The sequence below is a fragment of the Pimephales promelas genome, chromosome 6 (genome assembly GCF_988280905.1).
Source record: "Pimephales promelas chromosome 6, fPimPro1.hap1.1, whole genome shotgun sequence".
NCBI lineage: Eukaryota > Metazoa > Chordata > Actinopteri > Cypriniformes > Leuciscidae > Pimephales > Pimephales promelas.
Genome location: NC_142774.1, coordinates 37,605,929 through 37,629,472, shown reverse-complemented (window position 1 = coordinate 37,629,472; position 23,544 = coordinate 37,605,929). Strand labels below are relative to the sequence as shown.

At 37.6% G+C, this 23,544-nt stretch overlaps 1 long non-coding RNA gene across 1 annotated transcript in view; it reads left to right on the top strand.

Annotated features, from left to right (window-relative positions):
* LOC148978774 (uncharacterized) overlaps nt 1-15,415 on the top strand; it is a 40,369-nt gene extending 24,954 nt beyond the window's left edge. The window contains exon 3 of the long non-coding RNA XR_016169041.1: nt 15,288-15,415. This is a non-coding gene — a long non-coding RNA (uncharacterized LOC148978774). The remainder of the gene's footprint in view (nt 1-15,287) is intronic.
* The last annotated feature ends 8,129 nt before the right edge of the window (nt 15,416-23,544 follow it).

The window sequence follows — 23,544 nt, the reverse complement described above, 5'->3', positions numbered from 1 at the left end:
TTGGTAGATCGAGCTTTCTTGGATAGACAAATAGATATTTAGAGACGCTGCAAAACTAATTCATAGACCAAAACCATAATGCAATTTGTTAAAAAATGCTAAAAAATAAAAAAATAAAAATGAAAATCAAAAGTAGCCTATAAAAGGAAATAAAAATAAGGACATTCAGATATTTTACAAGAAAAAAATGCAGATAGTGTGTATGTGTACTAGATGTTATTCAAATTATCATTCTAATATCAAATTAGAATGTTTAACTCAACAACAAAACAAAAATACAGATAGATAGATAGATAGATAGATAGATAGATAGATAGATAGATAGATAGATAGATAGATAGATAGATAGATAGATAGATAGATAGATAGATAGATAGATAGATAGATAGATAGATAGATAGATAGATAGAGATGGGGTCATGTCATAAACAGGTGTCTGAGCATGTTTGCTGTTGTGACATCCTCATAAAAACCTGATTAATGATTAGTAATCAAGTTAACACCTGCTTCCTACCTGCACAAAAGCTGGCCCATGGCACAGGACTCAAAGCAAGCACTGCTGCTAATTAAATAAAGTCAGCTTGTGTTTTTTGAAATCTCGATAGAACTGACCTGATATCACTAACAGATTCAGATTCACCATATTATCTTCTTTCCTCAGAATGCTCTCTTTCTCATTCAGCATGCACTGCAATAACCTGATTGCATCTGATGTGCCTTTAATAGAGAATGATCTTACCACAGTCAGACAGCAATCTCCGCTTAAGTAAACAGCATGTGAAAGGTATTACTTTGTGTCGGTAGAACCGCTGAACCCGCGTTCACCTTGTGTTCTTTGGCTTGTCTGAATAAGGAAAATGGTTGTGTGTTTTGTTTACCCCTCTAAACACTGAAATTATTTTACGAGATGTTGTAGACCGGCCTCGACGGACAAATACAACAAAATACTTCAAGCCTTCTTCTAAAATAATTTTTGTGTGTGGTGTAGTGTTTAGCATTGCCTTTCATTTTCTCAGGGGGTGTTGTTTGGGGCAATCGCCTTTTTTTGCTTTCCTAAAAATCGAGCCCACAGGATCTGCACTGGTTGATTATCATTTCCACAGTCAGCTTAAGGAAACGATAGGTTTTCATATTTTCTGAAGCAAATGATGCTGCTTGTGCTAAACCCCCAGCCATAAATCAAGGGTTCTGAAACAAAGTATGTGAACATCAGGCCCTTTTTTTTATTTCGTGGGACGCTTGGCATTATATTTTTAAAACAATAATATCTTTAATATCAAACTATATATCATTTGAAAGCTTACAATCTCTAGTTTCCATATTTGGTGACTGATTTTCAAAATAAATTGCAGAGGAGCTGTAATTTATCAATTTGCAACAAGAATATTTTCAAACTCCCAAGTCGTGTTCAGACTTTTATTTTGAAATAGTGATGAAAATCATGAAAAAAAGGTAGAAACCTATGTTTGTTTTCATGCCAAGAGTTCAAAGCATTGCATCCATTCAATTATTTTAGAAAAAAAGGTCTGAAAATGTTTTCAATATAAAGAAAAAAATAATAAATTCACCACTTGTGATGTGGCAGGAAGCTATAATGCGCATGCGTGTTCTTTGTTTGTGTTTCTTAGAGGTTGAATTCATATCAAAATCTGCCAAACTTCCCATACTACTTCTGAACAGGATGTCTACTTCATAAATTGTATGAAAATTGTGGAAATACTTGAATTGAGGCGCCCTTATATGGGCAGTGATGAAGTCTGGTTGTGCCCTAGTGAACAAGTTTGGTACTGCACCCAAACAAAATCTCACTGAAAGCTCATTTTTTGAGATATCAACCTAAAATTTAAACACAACTTGTTCATATTTTTAGTTTTGATTTTTTAGCAGTTTTAGAGTAGCCCAGGTTTTGAAAATGTTCAGTATATTTTATATAAAATATGATTTTTTTTTACATTGTACATTTCCATAAACTCAAACTTCTATAACTTTTTTTTTTGGTTTCACTTTCTTAATTTATTTCACTTCGACAAAAATCTGCCAAATGTCTTCTTTAAAACGAGACCAAATCTTACATCTATATTGCAAAGCATTCTTGAATTACAACCATTTAAATTTGAAATGTGGTCTCCCATGTCTATTCAAAAAAGGGGGGTGACCGTTAACAGGTTAATTAGACTTTTGTTTAGTTGTTTTCCAGTACTGGTACATGTTACTTAACGAGTCTCTCCTTTAAATCCTTGTGATCTGTTTTATCATATAAAAATAACAGGACATCTCTCCTCAACAAGCTGCACTGTTTAACCATTTGTATTCACATTGCTTGTCAAACTGTGATACTTAGGGGTTATAGATTTGAACAAACCCCTAACCCTGAGTATGAACAATGGCCCATGTGAAATGTTAATAATCAAGCATTTGACAATTAGGTTAAAGCTCTTTATATTCAGACAGTACATGCTGGCTTGGTGTACTTCCTGTTAGCTGCAGGATATGTAAAAGCAACCCGTCTAATCTGGGTTTGTTAGCGTTTCCGTACTTATCCTGGATTTCCCCGAATGTTTAATGAGAGCGGTGAGGCAATCTGGCGAGACTTGAGTCTGCTGTCCATGTTAAAGACAAGTCTGCTGATTTGTGCCTAAGGGGGACATTTTACACCAAAACAGCTCAGCCTCTCTGGTGGGTGAAGGCCACTTGAGACAGACAGCGACGGGGGATGGAGGAAAGAGAGACAGAGAGACTGAAATATGACTGAATTAGACGAAAACACAAAGAATCGATGTTCTAAAGCCTGTTTAGAGATTTAGGTCTGATATGAGATGACAGTTTTACATTTGTTGATGATGTGCATGGCGCTTGCTCATGCAAAAGTCGCCTCCATGATGTTAGGATGTGTGGGTGGTTGCCAAGGCATTGTTATGCAGTTGCTAAGATGTTCATTAATGTGTTATACATTTGCTAGGCTGGTTTGATAAGGCAAGTGGGTTACAAGGGTGTTATAGGTGCTTACTCACTGGCCAGGTCAAAACGAAACTCTAAGGATGCATTAGCCATTCATAAGTTCTTAATTAAAGGTATAGTTCACTCAAAAATTAAAATTTGGTCGTTCCAAAGCTATAAGACTTTTGCTCATCCGAACACAAAGGAAGATCTTTTTGATGAAATCTGGGAGCTTTCTGTTCCTCCATTGACAAATATCACTTTGACACTTCATAAAGAGATCGTAAAACGAACCGGGCAAAAAAATTTCTGAAGAGACTCTATTTCTTTATATGATGAACAGCTTTTATCACATTTATAAATGTTAGTTTTTATTTACATATAAACATTGATCAGCGAACATAAACAGACAGCCCATTCTCATCCCAAGGCTTCATCTAACTGACGCTTTTGGCCATGCGTCAACATGTCACCCTTTAGTGTCAATATGAGACGCGCCTCCTTGTGGTCTAACCCTAACCCTACCCCAGACCTAAACCTACCCGCGTCATCTAACTGACGCTAAAGGTTGCCATGTGCGTCTGATTTAGACGTATGGTCAAAAGCGTCAGTTAGATGAGGCCCCACTCTCAGAAAAAAAGCTACAAAAGCTGTCACTGGGACTGTACCTTTTCAAAAGGTTCACTTTTGTACCCAAAGGCTGCATATTGGTACCTTAGTGGTACATATTAGCACCTAAAATGGACATATAAACATCTAAAATGTACATATTAGTACCAAAAATATACATATTAACACCTAAAATGTACATATTAGCTCATGAAATGGACATATTAGCAGCTAAAATGTACATATTTACACTTAAAATGTACATGTTAGTACCTAAAATGTACATATTAGCTCATGAAATTGACCTATTAGCACAAATGTACATATTAACACTTTAAAATGGACATATTAGCTCCTGAAATGGACATATTAGCACCTAAAATGTACATATTACCACCTAAAATGTACATATTAGCTCATGAAATGGACATATTAGCAGCTAAAATGTACATATTAACACTTAAAATGTACATGTTAGTACCTAAAATGTACATATTAGCTCATGAAATTGACCTATTAGCACAAATGTACATATTAACACTTTAAAATGGACATATTAGCTCCTGAAATGGACATATTAGCACCTAAAATGTACATAAAACCACCTAAAATGGACATATTAGCTCCTGAAATAATGGACATATTAGCACCTAAAATGTACATAAAACCACCTAAAATGGACATATTAGCTCATGAAATGGACATATTAGCACCTAAAATGTACATATTAACACTTAAATTGGACATATAAGCTCAAATTGACATATTAGCACCTAAAATGTACATATTAACACTTAAAATGTACTTATTAGCACCTAAAATGTACATATTAGCACCTGAAATGGACAATAATTTACCTTTTGAAAAGGTACAGCCCCAGTGACAGCTTTTGTTCCTTTTTTTCTGAGAGTGTATATGATGAGAACGCGTTGCAGCCCGTTGAAACAGAAGCTTTACCGAACATGCTTGACACGCAAGAACAAACCTCATTGGTTCTTGCAGAAGCTCAAACATGCTGCGTAACATGAGAATGAACCTCATTGGTTCTCGCACATCAAGCGAAACATGCTTGAGCTTCCGTTTACCACAACTGATGTGTGAGTTGATTCATGTTTATAAAAGCCTAAATTAATTCTCATCATATGAAGTGATCGTGTCTCTTCAAAAAAAATTGTACTAAACCGCTCGATCTTATGTGGATTAGTTTTGCAATCTCTGTTTGAAGCATCAAAGTGTCAGTTGCGTATCTGTCAATGCAGGGACAGAAAGCTCTCAGATTTCAACCAAAAGATCTTCATTTATCTTCCTCAAAGATGAAGGAATGCTTAGAGATGGTAAAACCATCTTAGATAGACGGATGGATAGATCACAATATATAAAACTGAATCTTTGCCAGTGGACACATTCCAACCATTATTCAATTATAAGTATTTTGAGTGTAAATCTCACTGAAGTTGGTTAGGATAATGTGATATATCACGGCATGAACAGTAAAAGCGGCTTATGATGTTATCAGTTTGCTAATTTAATTTCAGCTTTTACCCCAGTCAGATGCTTACTTAAATTGTTTATATGGTTTCACTTATTTATACTTAAAAGCTAAGTAACTTATATATATGGAATTTTAAGGCCGTAAGTAATTTGCATCATTTGAGGCAAACACAATGATTTGTGATAAATATATATATATATATATATATATATATATATATAAATATTCTGGGTTAGAGGTTTGTTCAAATCCCTAACCTTAAGTATGAGCAGTAGTGATAGTGATCTTGCCAGAGCAAACAAAATATTAATGGACAAAGAGACCAAAGCTCAGACATGCAAGCACAGGAAATGGTGTAGACTTGGGGGCTGGGGTGGATCCTGGGATAGCTTGAGGACTGGAGACATCTTGTGTCTGGCTTCCAGCTCCTACACACAGCAGAGAGAGGGCTTAACCTCCTGCTGAGCTTCGCTGCCTCGTATCCCACTGCAACACACACACACATGCAACTTCCACCCACACACAGTAGCCTGACAAACATCCTCACCCCCCCCCCCCCCCTCCCACTCAAATGTTCCGTTCTAAACAGCACATGCTAACACACAAACACACTCGCCGTCCCACCAGGAAGAGAGGAGACGTGTGAATTATTTATCTCTCCTTCCCTAGTTTTCCTGAGTGGAACCTGCCAGAAGGTGCCCCGAACTGCCGAGACCTTTAAACCCACTCCACAGAGACGGGTGGATTTGCCAGCTGTGAGTCATAATTGACAGCTGTCAGTCATTGAATGCTCATTTAAATATTTTACAGTTCAGAATGTGTTCTTCTTGTGTCTGGGCTTTTTAAAATGGAGGCGATCAGCCAAGGCGCCCTGAAGGATGTTCTGTATTTCAAAGAGCTGACCACATTTCATCTTTTTACTCACAATCGTGTCATTTTAAACCTGGCACTCTTTCTTCTTTGGAATGCAGATGGAGACATTTTGAAAAATGTTGGGTAATATGGAATAAGAGCCTCCCTAACAATTCACTGATTGAGCATGTCATTGCATGTATTGAATGCCATTATTAATCTTCACTGAAAAAAAAAAGTTGGCGTCAATACAATTTACACTTAGAAATTGCTAGTAAATTAGGTACAAATAAACAGCAAGTTATACTGAATTGAATGTGAAATTGGTAAATATAAAGACTTTTTCTTGGAAAACTATACTCCAATATAAGACTAGTCTTGTTTAATCATCTGAACATCCATATTTGTGAGATTTATTTCATCTGAATAGTTTTAAGGGTTAATTGACTAAATCATTCATAAAATTAGATGCTATAATTCAGATGTATGCCGTGGACTAGGATTCTATTCTTCAATGTGTCTGTTATTTGACTAAATTGTCATAATACAAATAAAATAATTATATGAAATAATATTAATAATAATCATTATTATTTTTTTTATTAAAAAATGGATGAATCATTAATGAATCATGAAAAAAATAGTTTGCACAAAAATATGTAGCAGCACAACTATTTTCAACAATGATAATTATAGGAAATGTTTTTGAACAGCAAATCATGATTTCTGAAGGATCATGTGACTCTGAGGACTGGAGTAATGATGCTAAAAAATCAGTAATGCATTTTAAGAATAAATTATATTTCGAAATGGATTAAAATAGAAAAAGTAGCTAGGGGGTCATCTGACCTCAGTAGTTGAGGAAGATTTTAGTTTTGTAATAAAACAAATAAGTTAGAGAATGTGTTGACAATGTTTGACGATGCTTGAAAAGTCTCCTTTTTCATTGTAATTGCATGGAAAAAGAGCATCTATAATAATTTTTCTTTTTGTGTTCAACTTAAGAAAGAAAGTCAAACAGTCTTGGAAGCACACGAGTATATGTAAATAACATATTTGTGGACTGTTCCTTTAATAATAGAATATGAAGTGTTAGTGATGGATCTGTGCAGTTTGTGTTCTGATGGCTGGTATCGCTGCTTCACAGGAGTGGAAAAAACTGCAAGTTTGATGCGTAGGAGTGAACTGGCCTTCTCTCACTTTCTTCCACTGATTACCCCTGCACTCCAACTCCCTGATACATCCATCTTAAGTCTTCTGCACTGTCAGAAGGCACGCACACACACCACATAAAGCACAGAACAAATGCACAATCTAGCTCTGCAGCAAAACCTGTCAACATTGGCAGCTGTCTTATAAGGAAAAAGGACTTTTTTTCAAACCCTTTAAACTTGAGTTGCTTTAAATAGAGTCTGGGGTTATCATGTTGTTAAGCTAATGACACAGTACTCTAATGAGCATAAAATAGATACATTGCCGTTCAAAAGTTTGGGGTTTAAATGCTTTTGAAAGAACTCTCTTATGTAAGCATGTAAGCAAGTGATGTGTGAAAACAGTAATATTGTGAAATATTATTTCTATTTAAATGAACAGTTTTCTATTTGAATATTTAATTCTTTCCTGTGATGCAAAGCTGAATTTTCAGCATCATTACTCCAGTCTTCAGTGTCACGTGATCCTGCAAAAGAAAAATTTCTTAATAACTATCAGGCTTAAAAGTATTTACATTATTTTCAGGATTCTTTTATGAACTGACTGTTCAAAACAACAATTAATAAAGTTATAAATGTCTGTACTATCACTTTTGATCAAATAAATGTACAGTATACTTGCTAAACAAAAGTATCAATATCTTGTTAAAAATTCTGTTTGTTGTATACTGTACCAGCCTACTGGTAATTATTCCACATTTATTTTAAAATGAACAAGTTTGTATTGATATTCTTAGATAAGCTATTGAATGAAATTCAATTAGTTGATATTTCTCTCAACTCGTCCATCACTGAACTAACCCATTTGTAATAACAATTATGCTGCCTTTTGGAATAGCCTATGGACAACCTATGAGGCCTTAAATTGCTGCCTGGGCATCTCACATACTGTAGGTTTTGGAACACAGCTACAGTTAAAAACATAGACTAGCACAAACTTCAAACTTCACCACAAGGCAAAACTTTGTTATGTATAACAACGTTTTGGCTTGTGATGAAGTTTGTATTGTGCTAGTCTATGTTTTTAACTCTCAGAAAAAAAAGGTACAAAAGCTGTCACTGGGGCTGTACCTTTTCAAAAGGTACACTTTTGTACCCAAAGCTGCCAATTGGTACCTTAGTGGTACATATTAGCACCTAAAATGTACATCTTAGCACCTAAAATGTACATCTTAGCACTTAAAATGTACATATTAGTACCTAAATGTACATATTAGTACCTAAGTGTACATATTAGCACCTAAAATGTACATATTAGCTCCTGAAATGGGCATATTATGACCTAAAATGTATTTAGCACCTAAATTGTACATATTAGTACCTAAATGTACATATTAGCACCTAAAATGTACATATTAGGACATAAAATGGACATATTAGCTCCTGAAATGGACATATCAGCACCTAAAATGTACATATCAGCACCTAACATGCACATATTAACACTTAAAATGTACATATTAGCACCTAAAATGGACAAAAGTTTACCTTTTGAAAAGGTACAGCCCCAGTGACAGCTTTTGTACCTTTTTTTTTCTGAGACTGTAGCTAGAGAACAAAAAGTATACGCAAATAGTCTCATATGCTCACAGATGGTTAGTACAGTATGCCACATTGCACCCTGCATGTATTGTCCCACTATAGCTCTGTTGCTCAGCCCCGGCTGCTTCTAAGCAAGTGGTTGTGTGTTTCCTGTGGAGAAGGGTAGTGAGGTTGAGTGAGGGCGTCTGTGATGGGCCGTAGGGTCAAGCAGGTACTGGACTTTACCAGCGGGAACCTTAAGACACACAGCGGCCCTCTAAAGCACGGTTTACATACCTAACACACTCTGAACTGAACTGACAGCCACAATACACAGTCTCAACTGAAAAGGCTGTGTACAGAATCTACTTTGACCACCTACAGAGATCAACACGAATAGTGTGTTTGGATTTTCGCACTACAGTTCTTCTTGTACTATTTTTGCCTAAAGTGCATTGCACAATTTATCATTTTGTTTTTGGTGTGCTTAGAATACCTGGATGACCCACAAGATATGCCACAATGTGAGGCACACAACCACTGCAAATTATATCCCACCATGCAATGTGTTTTGTAGAATAATGTCTCCTGTTGCATTTATCGTGCACTCATTAGGGTCCATTCATGTATATTGGGCCTTTTTTGTTGTTCATTTCCCTGACCAAAGGGTCCCAGTATACCTAAAACAACTTAAAGCCGCGTTTCCACCGCAACTACCAGGAACTATTTGTCCCAGAAACTTTTTTTGCCCCAGACCGCTTGCTTACTGTGTTTACACGGCGGACTAAAGTACCGAAGATTATGTAGTGACGTTGAACTGCGTGCGACTGCTCCTCCTAGTCTGCACGTTTGTTTTGAGTTTTCAGTCTGTTTTGAATTTTGTATGGAGGAGATTCAAGCTGTGCTGCTTTTGTGTGCGATTGGTTTACTAACGAAGTAATTACCAAAAGGCAGAAAAGAGACAAATATCCAAAGCGTATTCAGAAAGCTCGTAATGCTAGATGTAATGCTAGTAGACGTTTGTTATCAGCGGACATTGACCGTGAGATGGATGGGACGAACTTGCGCCATCGGGCAGAAAGAACAAGTGGTAAGAACCAATCAGCATGTTCAGCCACAAGTCCCACCCCGAAAGTTCCCGAACTCTGAAAAAGTAGGCTACTACCTCTCCAGCAAGGACTTTCTCGGGGGAAATTCATTTAGACCCTGGTTCCTGCGGTGTAAACACACCAAGTACCACCCCAAAGTTCCTAGTTCCTGGGGAAAGTTCCTGTGGTGGAAACGCGGCTTAAGACATTTATTTAGATTAAAATGCAAAATAATGTCTTGGTTACATATGTAACCCCAATTCCTTTCCCATACGTTACATCGGTATGACTGACGTAATGGGATCTTGCCTGAGAGCCCAATCACCTTCAAGTGTAAACTAAACGAGCCAACACAGCACTTTCAGGATCACCACCTGGTCCCTGAATGGAGTGGTGGGGACCTTGGGCACGTATCGGGGCCGGATTCGTTGCCCGAAAATGCTTGCAGGTCCCCTACCCTCTTGATTGAAGCCAACGCAGTCTGGAGCACTGTTTTTAATGACAGGATTTTCAGCTCAGTTGACTAGCGGTTGTGCACTCGAGACTCGGTCTCGGACTCGGTCTCGAGTCTATATTTTAATGGACTTGGTCTTGTCATGGACTCGTGTGCATTTTGACTCGGAATTGACTAACATATTGGGAGTCGGGACTCGGACTTATTCCTGAGTCCACTCGAGTCCCATTCAAAATATGTCATGATTTATTACTGTATGTTAATATTTCTTTAAATTGTTGTTTGATTGAAACATCCAATGATTGCTGACTTTCTTGTGCGCAACTGCGCATGACTTGAGACTATAACGTTCGCGGCACGCAAATGCAGCAGGACCCAGGTCAGATGTAATGTGGAGCCTCTAGCTTAAAGCTATGTATTGAAAATGTCTGCCTTATCATCCCTAATTCAGTTTGCATATAAGAGCCACACAAAATTCGTGTGCAGTAATGTTATGTGAAAGAACACTTACTGATTGTAACAATTGTAAGTAATAATAATAATAATATTCCCTACACCACTATGTGACCTTTTTACCATTACAGTGTACATGATTCCATGGTATATTTGGTTTATTGTTTGAGTATGGTGCCAATTTTATTGTTACCACCAAATATTTGACATATTCTTGAAGATATCTTTAAGTCTGGTTTGAGACCCAACCTTAGGTTATCTAACCTCTCTGGTCTCGGTCTCGACTTGGACTCGACTGTCTTTGGTCTCTGTCTCGACTCGGACTCGACCCTCTATGGTCTCGGTCTCGACTCGGACTCGAGTGAGCTGGTCTCGACTACAACACTGCTAAGGGGGCTCTCTTTAATGCCGTGAAAACAAGTTCGAGGTCTCAAGAGGGTGCGGGGTGAGGGCGAGGAAGGTTTAGCCTTCCCGCGCCCCTCAGGAACCTGATGATCAGGTCGTGCTTCCCCACGGATTTACCATCTGCTGCATTGTAATGTGTTGCAAAAGCGGTAACATACACTTTTATTGGAATGACTGACGTAATAGGATCGCGCCTGAGAGCCCAATCACATTCGAGTGTAAAAGAAACAAGCCAATGCAAGTTGGGGTGCGAGATTTGCATCTTGCGTTCGGCCCTGCATCGTGGGTATAAATACAGAGAAATGAGGAGGGAGACAGCCCTATAGCTCCAACCCTTCCCACAGGTACCCCTTTTCCACCAAAAAAAGAACTGGTTCGGAACTGGTGCTGGTTCAAAGTTGGTTCGGAGTTGGTTCAACTTGCGAACCGCTTCAGAACCTATTTGTTTTTCCACTGACTAGAGTGCCCAGGGAACGACGTTGTTACGTCACTGTGTACGTCGCCATACGTCTTAGCTAGAAATGCTTGCAAATACAACATTACTTTTGGATTATCTCTAACTCGTATACCAAGAAAGCTTTAAAAACAATTGAAATATGTAACAGTGCTATGTTACACTTCTTTTATGTTACACTGATGACAGAGAGGTTAGGACCAACATCATTCTATGAAGTATCTCTTTTCCAGTATCCAAAAACATGGAACATCAGCATTGCACATTTACCAGCCTTACAAACCCAACAAACTCCAGCATTAGCTTATCAGACCTTCTTACACTACATTTACACTGCCCTATTTAACCTGCAATGTGTAGAAAGTCTGAAATGCTTTCCATTTGAGTATCGATTGTGCCTTGAGCCTGCCCGCATTAGATCCCTGAATCGGCCCTGCAGGAAACAGTGCTGTCCACAGGGGTTATTGCTCTGACTAAAGCAGGCAGCAGAGGTCAGCACCCATTGACAGCTCTGTCACAGCATAGCTTGTTTCTGCTGTTGGGGATCAGAAGCAAGTGGTCAATAAATCCGAACGGACTGCGGTCTGCAAGCTGTAGACGCTGCATTCACAGGACAATAGATCTGAAAGACAACAGCATTTATTCATATCAAGCTTTGGAAGGTTATTTGACGAGGCATAAAAGCATGTGCTACTCAGCTGAGAGTGACTTTGTCTCTTTCTCTTTATGGCTGATTCTCATAATCAAAATGGCATGACATCCATGATCTATTTCGGGACAGCCATGTGTCTGATTGGCCTAAAAGAAAATTCCCACTGGGAACTTTTATTGAGAGGGTGCTCTTCAGATGTACTGTAAGTAAGAGCACATGTGTATAAAATGAATGCTAAAAGCATGGATGAAATTATACGACTTAATGATAATTCTTCATATTGGAATCTTTGACACTTCCACATAATATTTCTTTGATAGTTGTTTCTTCTAGATAGTAAAGAGATCAAAAATGATTTGAAGAGGAGACGTGCACTACATGGATATATTGTTCTCGGGATTTCACGAAGTGGAACTGCGCAATGCTTCTAGGTTCCCAGCAAACAAATTTAGGTTCTGGGAATGTTCTGGGAACGTTAGTTTTTGGTTTCCAGAACGTTCCTAGAACTTTCCCTTAAGGTTAAGGGAACGTTCCTGGAACATTCTCCTTACGTTATAAAAATGGAACCAAAAAATAACCTACATGGAACGTTCCTATAACATTCTTGTTTGGTTCCCAAAAAATTAACCTCATGGGACCATTCGGGAACATTAGGGGAACGTTCTGTGTTTGCTGGGTTGTACGTCACGTGCATCACACACACATGACCAGCATCGGCCAATAGTAAGTCTGCGTGTGACGTACAACTTATGTTGAAGCTTTGCGCAAGTTCCACTACGTGAAATCTTACGGCCCACAGAGGGTGTTTATGTTTGTTTTTTTGCTCACAAAAATTATTCTCGTCACTTGATAAACTTAAGATTGAGCCACTGTTGTCACTTGGACTTTTTTAACGATGTCTTAAATTTTCTCGGCCGGCAACTTTCGATCCCTTAAGAAACCTATGGAGGATTGACCCAGCTCTCAGATTTAATTGAAGAAGTTGAAGTTGAAATTGAAGTCTTGCAGGGTTGGAACAACATGAGGGTGAATAAATACTGACAGAATTTTCATTTTGGGGTGAACTAACCCTTTAATGAAAGCCCAATTAAATCTCCTGAGCTATGAACAAATTTGAGCATAGTTTGAGACATTGTTGAGATCTGTTCTAAATTCTGAAGGAGATACATGGGAATCTTTTTTCTTAGGAGAAGATCTGAGAAACATGTGATTAGATAAGTCTACTTTTGCTCTCCATTTAATATTCTCCATCTAAGAGAAGCAACCAAGATATTTAAGAGATCTATTTGTAAGTTTCTCCAGCTGCTTAAGTCATTATATCCATGACTGAACTGTGAACTGTGATGTAACACCCTTTGTTTTCCATACTGAAACTAATATCCCCATAGTCTTGTGTCTTTGTTAGACTCTATGATGTCTGCGCCAGCATCACCCCGGGCACAATAGTCAGTAAAGCCATCAAAGAGTTTGTGGGGTAAAGCGCCCGGCTGGCATTATCCACACTAAGGATGCTAATGCCATTGAAATAGCCAGATCCATGGATGTAAATCTGGATTAATGGCTAAAAGGATCAAATCCCTGTCAGCCCTAATCGAGGATGATTTCTACTGATGAGCGTGGTGAAACTTAGAGCTCAGCGGAAGAAAATGCATTGAAATTGACACTTAACCTGCGGATGCCACTTAGCAGGCTTTGTGATGGAGATAACATTCTCTGTGTGTGTGTGTGTGTTTACACTAATGGAATAAAACACTTACGTGCTTCCCGTCATGATCTGCTTGTGTACCAAAACATTGAAGATTCTGATTCAATTACCTTAAACTTACATAATGTTACCATGGTACAGTGATGTATCAGATGGTCAAATCAGTTGTACTTTGCTATATTCTGTGCCATGATAATGCACCATGTTACAAATTGGTTTCTTGAACATGACAATGAGTTCACTGAACTAAAATGGCCCCACAGTCACCAGATCTCAACCCAATAGGCCATCTTTGGGATGTGGTGGAACGGGAGCTTCTTGCCCCGGATGTGAATCCCACAAATCTCCATCAACAGCAAGATGCTATCCTATCAATATGGGCCAACATTTCTAAAGAATGCTTTCAGCACCTTGTTGAATCAATGCCACATAGATTAAGGCAGTTCTAAAGGCAAAAGGAGGTCAAACACAGTATTAGTATGGTAATCCTTTAGTTGAGATATATAAAACCCTAAATAAATACAATGGAAGAGAAAACATAGGCTGTCTACAGTAAATAGAGATACATGACGCATCTAATTCTATAAAGCCCATATTTCACCAGCAGACATCATGCATGGAGTGCAAACTGACCTGTCTCATATCATTTAACAGTGACTTCTTTGATGAATTGTGTTGAAACGTGTTTGTGAATTGCAATTTATATACAGAATTTTTCTTTCAGCAGACATTGAAGGGCTACCGAATCTCACTGCACAGGGCCATAACCACCATAGACACCACTATTCAGATTACTCGATGAGTTTTCCAATGGCTGATTCAGAAATCCCCCCTCCCCAGTCCTTAATATGTGGTTACGCTCATGCTTTGACACGATAGTATCGACTACACTCCTCACCTTACTTGTTGTACCACGTAGCACCTCTTTTTTTCATAGATAAGTGAAAATTCTTGAGACTCTGACAGATGCCTGTCAAAGAAATAACTTGTGACACGTTGTAGAGCTGAGTCATTTACAACGACGCCTCGCTTACTAACCTTTCAGTTTTCAAAGTCAGACGTCTAGGTTGCTTGAGGAGAAAAATGAAAATGAGCACGAATCCCCCTCCTATGCCAGAATTATCATATATAAAACATTCTTGGTCTTTGCGGGTGGTGTACGCGAATGACTGCCATATTCAGATGGTCAAATGGCTTGGCGGTTACAACGCTCACTAATACAAGTGGTTCATTTAGAAATGCAATTACATAGGGGCATGAAAGCATATCTTGTACATAGTTCTCATTCCCTGTGCTATGAAGCAGGTAATTTCCTCACTGGTGTTGGGGTTATGGTTTTCTTCAAGGGTTTATGGTACAGTGCAAAGGCATTGAGTGGCGAAATAGAGTATTCTCAGCTCTGAAAAAGGTCTTATTTTTGCTGTATATCTCTGTTTGGTTATCTATCCCAACAGACCTTCCCCTCTCTGACCAGGCTGGAGGACATCTGAACTGCATTCTGCCTTCAAGTTTTCCTCGGAAAGTTCCTTCCTAAGAGTTTGGAGGCTGTGATTACAATGTGATGTGCATTCAATGGATTTTGGTAAGAATAAAATGGATGCGCAATTTCATATTTTTGCAAATATAGCAGGAGTAATTGATGTTTTACTTTGTATTATAGAATCAACTTCCATTTGCATGCAGTTGCATAGAGTTTTGGGATGTATACAGTAGTTTTGTAGGGCAAGGCTGCTACCTCTTATAAGTAATTTTAATACATGTATTTGCAATTAACCCATTAAAACCGGATCACACATCTGTGTGTGTTTACCTTTAAGACCAGATCGCCGGGCAAACACGCCTGCATCATTTTGAGCAGTGTCGGATTTAATTCCATGTTTTTATCTGCTATAGAGCCTGAGAAATGAAGATTTTAGCAGGCTTTGACAAATTTTGATAAATGTTTCTGAAAACCCTACACTCTAAAAAATGCTGGGTTGTTTTAACCCAATTTTGGGTCAAATATGGACAAACTCAAACATTGGGTTAAAAATGTAATTGAAAAATGTAACCCAGTGGCTGAGTTGGTCCATATGTGACCCAAAATTGGGTCAAAATCAGTGCACTCAATGGCTGGGTTGTTTTAACCCAATTTGGGGTCAAATATGGACAAACTCAAACATTGGGTTAAAAATGCAATTTAAAAATGTAACCCAGTGGCTGGTTTGGTCCATATTTGACCCAAAATTGGGTCAAAATCAGCACACTCTAAAAAATGCTGGGTTGTTTTTACCCAATTTTGGGTCAAATATGGACAAACTCAAAGATTGGGTTAAAAATGTAATTTAAAAATGTAACCCAGTGGCTGGGTTGGTCCATATGTGACCCAAAATTGGGTCAAAATTGGATCAAAATCAGTACACTCAATGGCTGGGTTGGTCCATATTTGACCCAAAATTGGGTCAAAATCAGCACACTCTAAAAAATGCTGGGTTGTTTTAACCCAATTTTGGGTCAAGTTTGGACAAACTCAAACATTGGGTTAAAAATGTAATTTAAAAATGTAACCCAATGGCTGGGTTGGTCCATATTTGACCAATAATTGGGTTAAAACAACCCAGCATTTTTTAGGGAGGGGGTTTTCAGAAAAGTACTTTTTAGGCGTTTTAGGCCTAAATACAGTAGGTTAATAATTACAATACTACTGAACTGTCCACCATGCAAATCTTTTCCACCATGATTTTTTTTTTTAATTGACATGTTCCCAACTGCCTTCTTTATGTGTTTGGAATCCGTATTCACAGTGGGATGTAGGTTGGCAAGAGATTTTGGTAGAATTTGTGGCAAAAGATACCTTAAAAAAAGGCTGGAAGCTTTTTATAGTGTTAGACCAACACAAAAATAAAGGCCAACACTGCACTCTAAACAATGCTGGGTTGTTTCAACCCAAATTTGGGTCAAATATGGACAAACCCAAATGTTGGGTTAAAAAATGTAATTTAAAATCTTCAACGTTCACTTTAAACTGTAAATTTTTTAATTATATTTTAACCCAACATTTGGGTTTGTCCATATTTGACCCAAATTTGGGTTGAAACAACCCAGCATTTTTTTTTAGAGTGTGTGCATTATTGTTTGGAATGGATGCTTTATTTGTGTATTTGAAAATGAAAACTTGTGGTATTCATAACCACAAATTCAGTACCGGTTATAACAATTTAAGGATCAGCAGTTTAAAATCCAAAATGCTGATCACAATGGTGGATGGCAGTTACCCTGCTTCACATGAGGTCACCTTTTACTTTTCATTTACCATTTCCTGTGAATAACATTGTCTTGTTTGTTTAATTTTCTTTAATCTATAGTATTAGGAGATTTTAAGTTACTTGATGGAGAACTCCATTAATTCTCCAACGCTATAAAAGAGCAACATCTTAGCAATAAAATGTTTCTCTGGGAAAATTAATCTCTGTCATCGTAAAGTAATAATCTAAAATGTATACATTCTGACTGACAATCTGGCGCTAGAGATAGCAAACTAGCTTTTATCTGCCCCTGAAGTCAATCAGCAAGAGATTCTGGTTGTTTCAGAGAGGAGCGTAGTGAGTTGCCCACTCACAGTCCAAGGTGACAAGCCAATATCCTCCTCCTCAGACGGCCTTCTTCCTTGACCTAGATTTCTCACAAAGCTCCAGGAAAGCCCACATACATGTGCACATGCTATCCCTTGTCCTTGTTCTTTTCTATATCCTCGTGACATCCACTCATGCATGCACAAAATGATTTCCTTACATTGTCAGAAAAATACTCAGACTTACATAAGCGGGGATGCAGTGAACACATCCGCGCACACACACATATAACCTTAAATTCCATCTCAGCACTGGCAGGGAAAGTCTCCTTGAATGATAATATTCCCATTTGAGAGGAGACCGTCTACCAGCGGAGGAGGAGGGTGACATATATGGAGCGTGTGTAGACAGCAGTCTGTTAAATATTCATGATTGTGCACTTGCGGCTTGACGTGTACGGCAGATGTTCGCTGTGAATATGTGTGTGTGTGGGTATTCACGTGTGGGTGGGGTGTGTGTGTGTGTGTAAGGAAAGGCCATGGTTGCATTGTGTTGGTGTGTTTGTTTGTTGTGCATCTGTGCGCAAGCCGGATAGATTTTGGCAGATACACCTGTTTGTCTTGATGGTACACATTAGGGGAAAATGAAGGGGTTGGAAGGTACAAAATGGATCCGGGTAATGCATGTGCTCTTTACTCAAGCAACATCATTGAAAAGTATAGTTATCACACTGTGGCTACAGTCAAAAATTTGGAAGCAAGACTAAATTTGGCTGAGGGGAAAAATGCCTGTTGTTTTGTGTGTTTTAATAAGGTTTAAAATTACAACAGTGCATGCTTATTTTTTTCACTCTTTTGTACTATTAGGGACAAAAACCTATTTTGGAGGTTGTTTCAAGGGCTATATTTCAGTAACTATAAGGTTTACTGACTGCATACATTCTTCTCTATTAGTGTTCAACATGTTCAACATAAAAAAAAACAACCTAATCTGACAGTTGAATTATTTTACTCTTTAAATTGATTGTGAATGCCATTAAATAACCTATATACATTGTAAATACAGATGTGTTGTGGAAGATGGCTTTAAATCAGGCTTTAAATCAATATATATATATTTATTTATTTATTTTAATGCATAATCCAGAAGCACACTGGCTCCCCTGGTTGAGAACCACAGCTTTAGATAATGTTTCACATTTAATATATATATATATATATATATATTAAATCAGTGTCGATGCGCAGTAAGTTCACTTTGAAATAAATTAATTTTTGGTATGTTTGGTATGTGTCTTTGTTTCCGCAGTAGTTTCAATTTTGATATTTTTAGGTAAAACCGTTCTTGTCTGTCAGTCATTTAATGCAGGTCTATGGTCACCACCTCAAAGAGCATGCACAGAGAAGTCCAAATTAAACATGATTTAATGACTCGTAAATGTAAATATCTACGTTGTCTGTTAATATATAATATAATATATAATATTTTATAATATATAATATAATATAATATAACATATATAGAACCTTTTATGGGTTCCCATTATAGGATGATTTATTGGCTGTAGTTTTATTTAATTGTGTTCTAATTAAACTGTATAAGTTAATCAACTTGTAAACCTTCTTTATCACGAGAAAAAAAATATCTAAATAACCTGTTAAACATGAAGTATTATGCAGTTATTTAAGACATTTCTCCTTATATAGAATCTTTTTGCCATAATTTTTTTTTGTTTTGAAGTGTCTGTTCAATAAGTATACAGCCATAGCAGCTGATATAAAACGAAGTTAAATTTTATGCACATTTCTAAACTTTTGACCATGACAGGCTGTGGTGCCACAGTAATCCATCATCAAGACTGTAAATCAAACGCTGATGAGTGTTATCGATTCATATCAAACATGGCTCTGCAAATACTTCACGGTACATTTACACAGAGCCCCACTGTTTATTTATGCTTCAGATCATTTTTACTGTCATTCCTGAGAATCACAAATTACTAATGAACTTCTCTTCCATTACTGATGAATTTGTAGTTTAGCAACTTCATTCAACTGGAAATTGTTCATAATTGCAGAAGACCCATGCGGCGGCACATTTCAGCCTGAAGGAGGCTGAGGACCAGCGTGTGAATCCCTCAACGTTTCCAATAACTGCTCCATACACAGTCCCTCGCTTCAGTATATTTTTGAGAACCGCATTCAGTCCATGGTTGCCTATATTGCATTTGGATTATTTTAGTACTCATTTTCTATTGAAATTTACATTACTATTTTGCATGTTATGGAAGCCTATGCTTGAGGTAGGATGACATATTGTTTCAAAATCTAGTGCACTACTTACCTAGACAGCACTTCAAATAGAAAGCAGCAACATTGTGCAATATCTTGCTTTTTACAGATTCTAAGGTAACAACATATACATAGTTTACTGTGAAGACCATCACAGAATGCATTGAGCTCAGTGAAAAAGTCATCCCACAAAGAAAATGAATATTACATTATAAGTACAAATTACCTATATTATTAAAAAAATGAAGTCTCTTTTTTAAGTCTCTTATGCTCACCAAAGCTGCATTTATTTTATTCCAAATACACAGCCCGTTCTCATCCCAAGGCGCCATATGCTGACGCTTTTGCCAATGCGTATACATCCAACGCACATGGCACGTCAATATGAGACGCAGATATATATGGGCCAGAAGGCGCCTCCTAGTGGTCTAAACCCAGACCTAAACCTACCCATAACCGAAGCGTGTTATATTGATGCTAAAAGGTGCCATGTGCGTTGCAAAAGCGTCACTATATGACGCCTTGGGGTGAGAATAAATTGAAATACCACAAAAAAAATTTTTTAAGTTAATCTCATTTGTTTTACTCTTTATTATAATGCCATCATGCCTAAATTCACTTGTAGTGTTTAAGGTTATTATTGATCTCAGTCATGTTTTTAAGTTATTTTGAGAAAATAGTATATGTATTGTTACCTGACAGTATTAAAATATTATCAGCTTATCCAACGCATTATCATCCCAAGGCGTCATATACTGACGCTTTTGCCAATGCGTAGACATCCAAAGCACCCACATGCCACCCATTAGCGTCAATATGAGACGCAGATATATATGGGGCAGAAGGCGCCTCCTAGTGGTCTAACCCTAACCCTACCCCAGACCTAAACCTACCCCTACCATATGTGTTGGCTGTCTACGCATTGGCAAAAGGGATGAGAATGGGCTGGTTTATCTTATCCTACCGCCCAGAATTGTATTTTCAGTGCATCTCTCTAGCTATGCTCACCAGGTTTTCAAACAGGTGATGAATGACGTTTATTTTGATATTTTGGCCCACTAATGCACACAAGCAATTACAGTCTCATCAGAACATGTCTTATGCTCAGGGCTTTGGAAGGGATGTGATGAGCCCATATCAGTGGGGCGCTTCTCCACCAGCAGAGAGCAATATCACACACGTGTAGTCGCTGGGGGTCAATATGACCCATGTCTTATCAGAACATGAAGAATAACAGGCCTGAGGTGAAACAATAGCGAAACGGCGAGCCATTGTTGTGTCCAAGTGTTTGGGGGTGTGCGAATAGTTTCTGTTGATGCTTCTATGACTAAAACAGCTGGTTTCTAGATATCCAGGCTGGTAATTTACAGTCATTAACTGGTTTAGATGGCTAATAGACCGCTATTCAATTTATTTTCTACATTTATTGAAAGATATGAATGTCATATCCCAAAATGCTGGTTGGCCATGATATGATATGAAAAGCTAGTTGATGTTCGCTCCATTCACACTGTCGTGGAAGTGTTAAAAACTCCACTGCTACAAATACTGTGTGTGTGCATAGTTCATGTTCAGACAGCGAGACCATTATTAGCACTAGATGAACAGCGGTAGCGCTGCATATTACATGAGAATGCTGCGAAAGAGCTCAATGGAGGAGAATGAATGTGCTGCTTTGTCTGTGTAATGATGTCCCGGCGCTCGCCTCCACCTGTTCAGTTTCGTCACATACTTTTGCGATCGTGTGGGAAGAGAGAGAGAGAGCGGTAGACTAAAAGCTAATGATACCGTCAGCGGCCCTGGACTCTTTGAAGAGTCTCCCAGCACTATGTGCTAGTAATGTCTACAAACACTCCATCACTGTCAGATCTCAAATTCACAGGGAAATCCTGTTTTCTCCAGTCAACACAAATCACAAAAAGCTCTTTTGTGTCTGTCAGTCTCAAACACTTTCATTTTGACAGGTGAACACAAGAAAAGGTAATCGACTTGCTCTCACTAGGAAATACACTGCAGGTTTGTTTGGCTTTAGAAAAAAAAGGTTCATTGGGTTCTGTATAGTCCTAAACAGAAGCTAGAGTTCATACATGTGGGGTTATTCATTGCATTGTTCTCTCGTCTTCGATCCAGTTTCTAGGTTATCGCCCACAATTCCTCTGAAAACAAGGGGTTTCTGTAACCAACAAGGGTCAACTCGAGAGTAAAGGCTTGTTTCATGCAAAATCTCAAAGAAAAGTCATTTAGCTTCATCTCTAACATTGTAAATCATTCATGTCCACTGGTAAAATATCTATAGTATAGCAAAATACAACATTTAACACATTTTTCTACATCCAATCACACTGCCCAGGACTAGGCCAGCGTAAATGAGTAACGGTATTGTCATTCTCAACAAACCCCACTTGGGTCATGCAGGTCGCATTATATTGAGAGCGAGTTTTATTGCACAGTATCCTGCCATTATATTAGATGTTCCGCAGTGTGTTGAGACTCTCAAACCTGTAATTGCATTTTGACTAGTCCCACCGGTTGAAACCCAGCATTCGAGCTTTAGGATAATTGACTGGCTGTAATGGAGACGAATAAAACATCAGGAGAACGAAAGCAGCAGTTTTCTCACGCCTCAAATGTGTCTTTGTCTTGAGGGAGGCTTGTGGACTAAAATCTGATTAGTTGTGTTTGGGTTTATGGGAAATGATTGCCTTGAATGTTTGCTTTGTCGAGGAATTATTTTCCTTTGGCATTCTCGATGCGTAAAGCAACACGCCTCACAATATAAAGATCCCAGAGGACAATTTTATTGTTCAGCGGTTGATCTTTCAAAGCTTGAGACTGACAGAGATATTTTACTTTTATGTAGGTTATCCTTGCTTCTAAAATTCCTTAGGAAAAAATACAACGAGACAGCCGAGGAGTAAAGGCTATTTCACAGTGTTTGGTTTTGTCAGATTGGACATGCTGAATCGTACTTGATGGGTGGTGGAATGTATGAGAATTGACATGCTGTAATCTGGTGATTGCCTTAAAATTAATAAAAAAAAAATGCTCTTAAATGAATGCTATAAAATGAATGTGGATACCAGCTCAGATCATGTGGAGAAATGAGAAATTGTTTGCATTTATATAGACTTGGCACTTGACAAATCTGATTGCCACACTGTAAAAATGAAAACGCTTTATCTAATAAAAAAAAAAAAAATTAATAAGAATGTGGCAACAGATTACAAGCAATATTATTAATTCAATTTAACACATTAGAATTGAGTAATAATTAATTTAATTAATTCCTTAAAAGTTAACCATTTAAAAGGAGTAAAACTTTAAAAAAAAAAAAACAACTTACATTTAAGTCACCATTATGGTGATCAGTGTTTGTTTTAGGTTTGTTTTAAAGTTACGGTTTTCTCCTTCAGTGATTCTGTTTGTTAACATCAGGTGTCTTCATTGTTGGCAATATAAAATAAAGAGTTCGTAATTAATCTTTGACATCTGTCTGTTATTCAGATATTTTTGTTTAATTTTTTGGTGTAAACTTTACTCATTTTAAATAGTTAACTTTTAAGGAATAATTCAATTATAATTTGTTCAATTTAATTAATAATATTGCTTGTAATCTGTTGCTACAATTTTATTGATTAGAAAAAGTGCATTCATTTTTACAATGCATTGTTGAGAGCTCTTTAGATTATTATGGTCCTTCTCTCAGGAGAAAATAAAATCAGAGAAGCATTTGGCTCCAGTTAGTCTCTTTATAATTTAATTGATTGGGCAACTCTTTATTTGACTAACTATGCAACATGTCAACTACCAGTCATTCTGCTTAATATCTGTTTACACTTTATTTCTATGGGGATACCTGAACCCAGAAG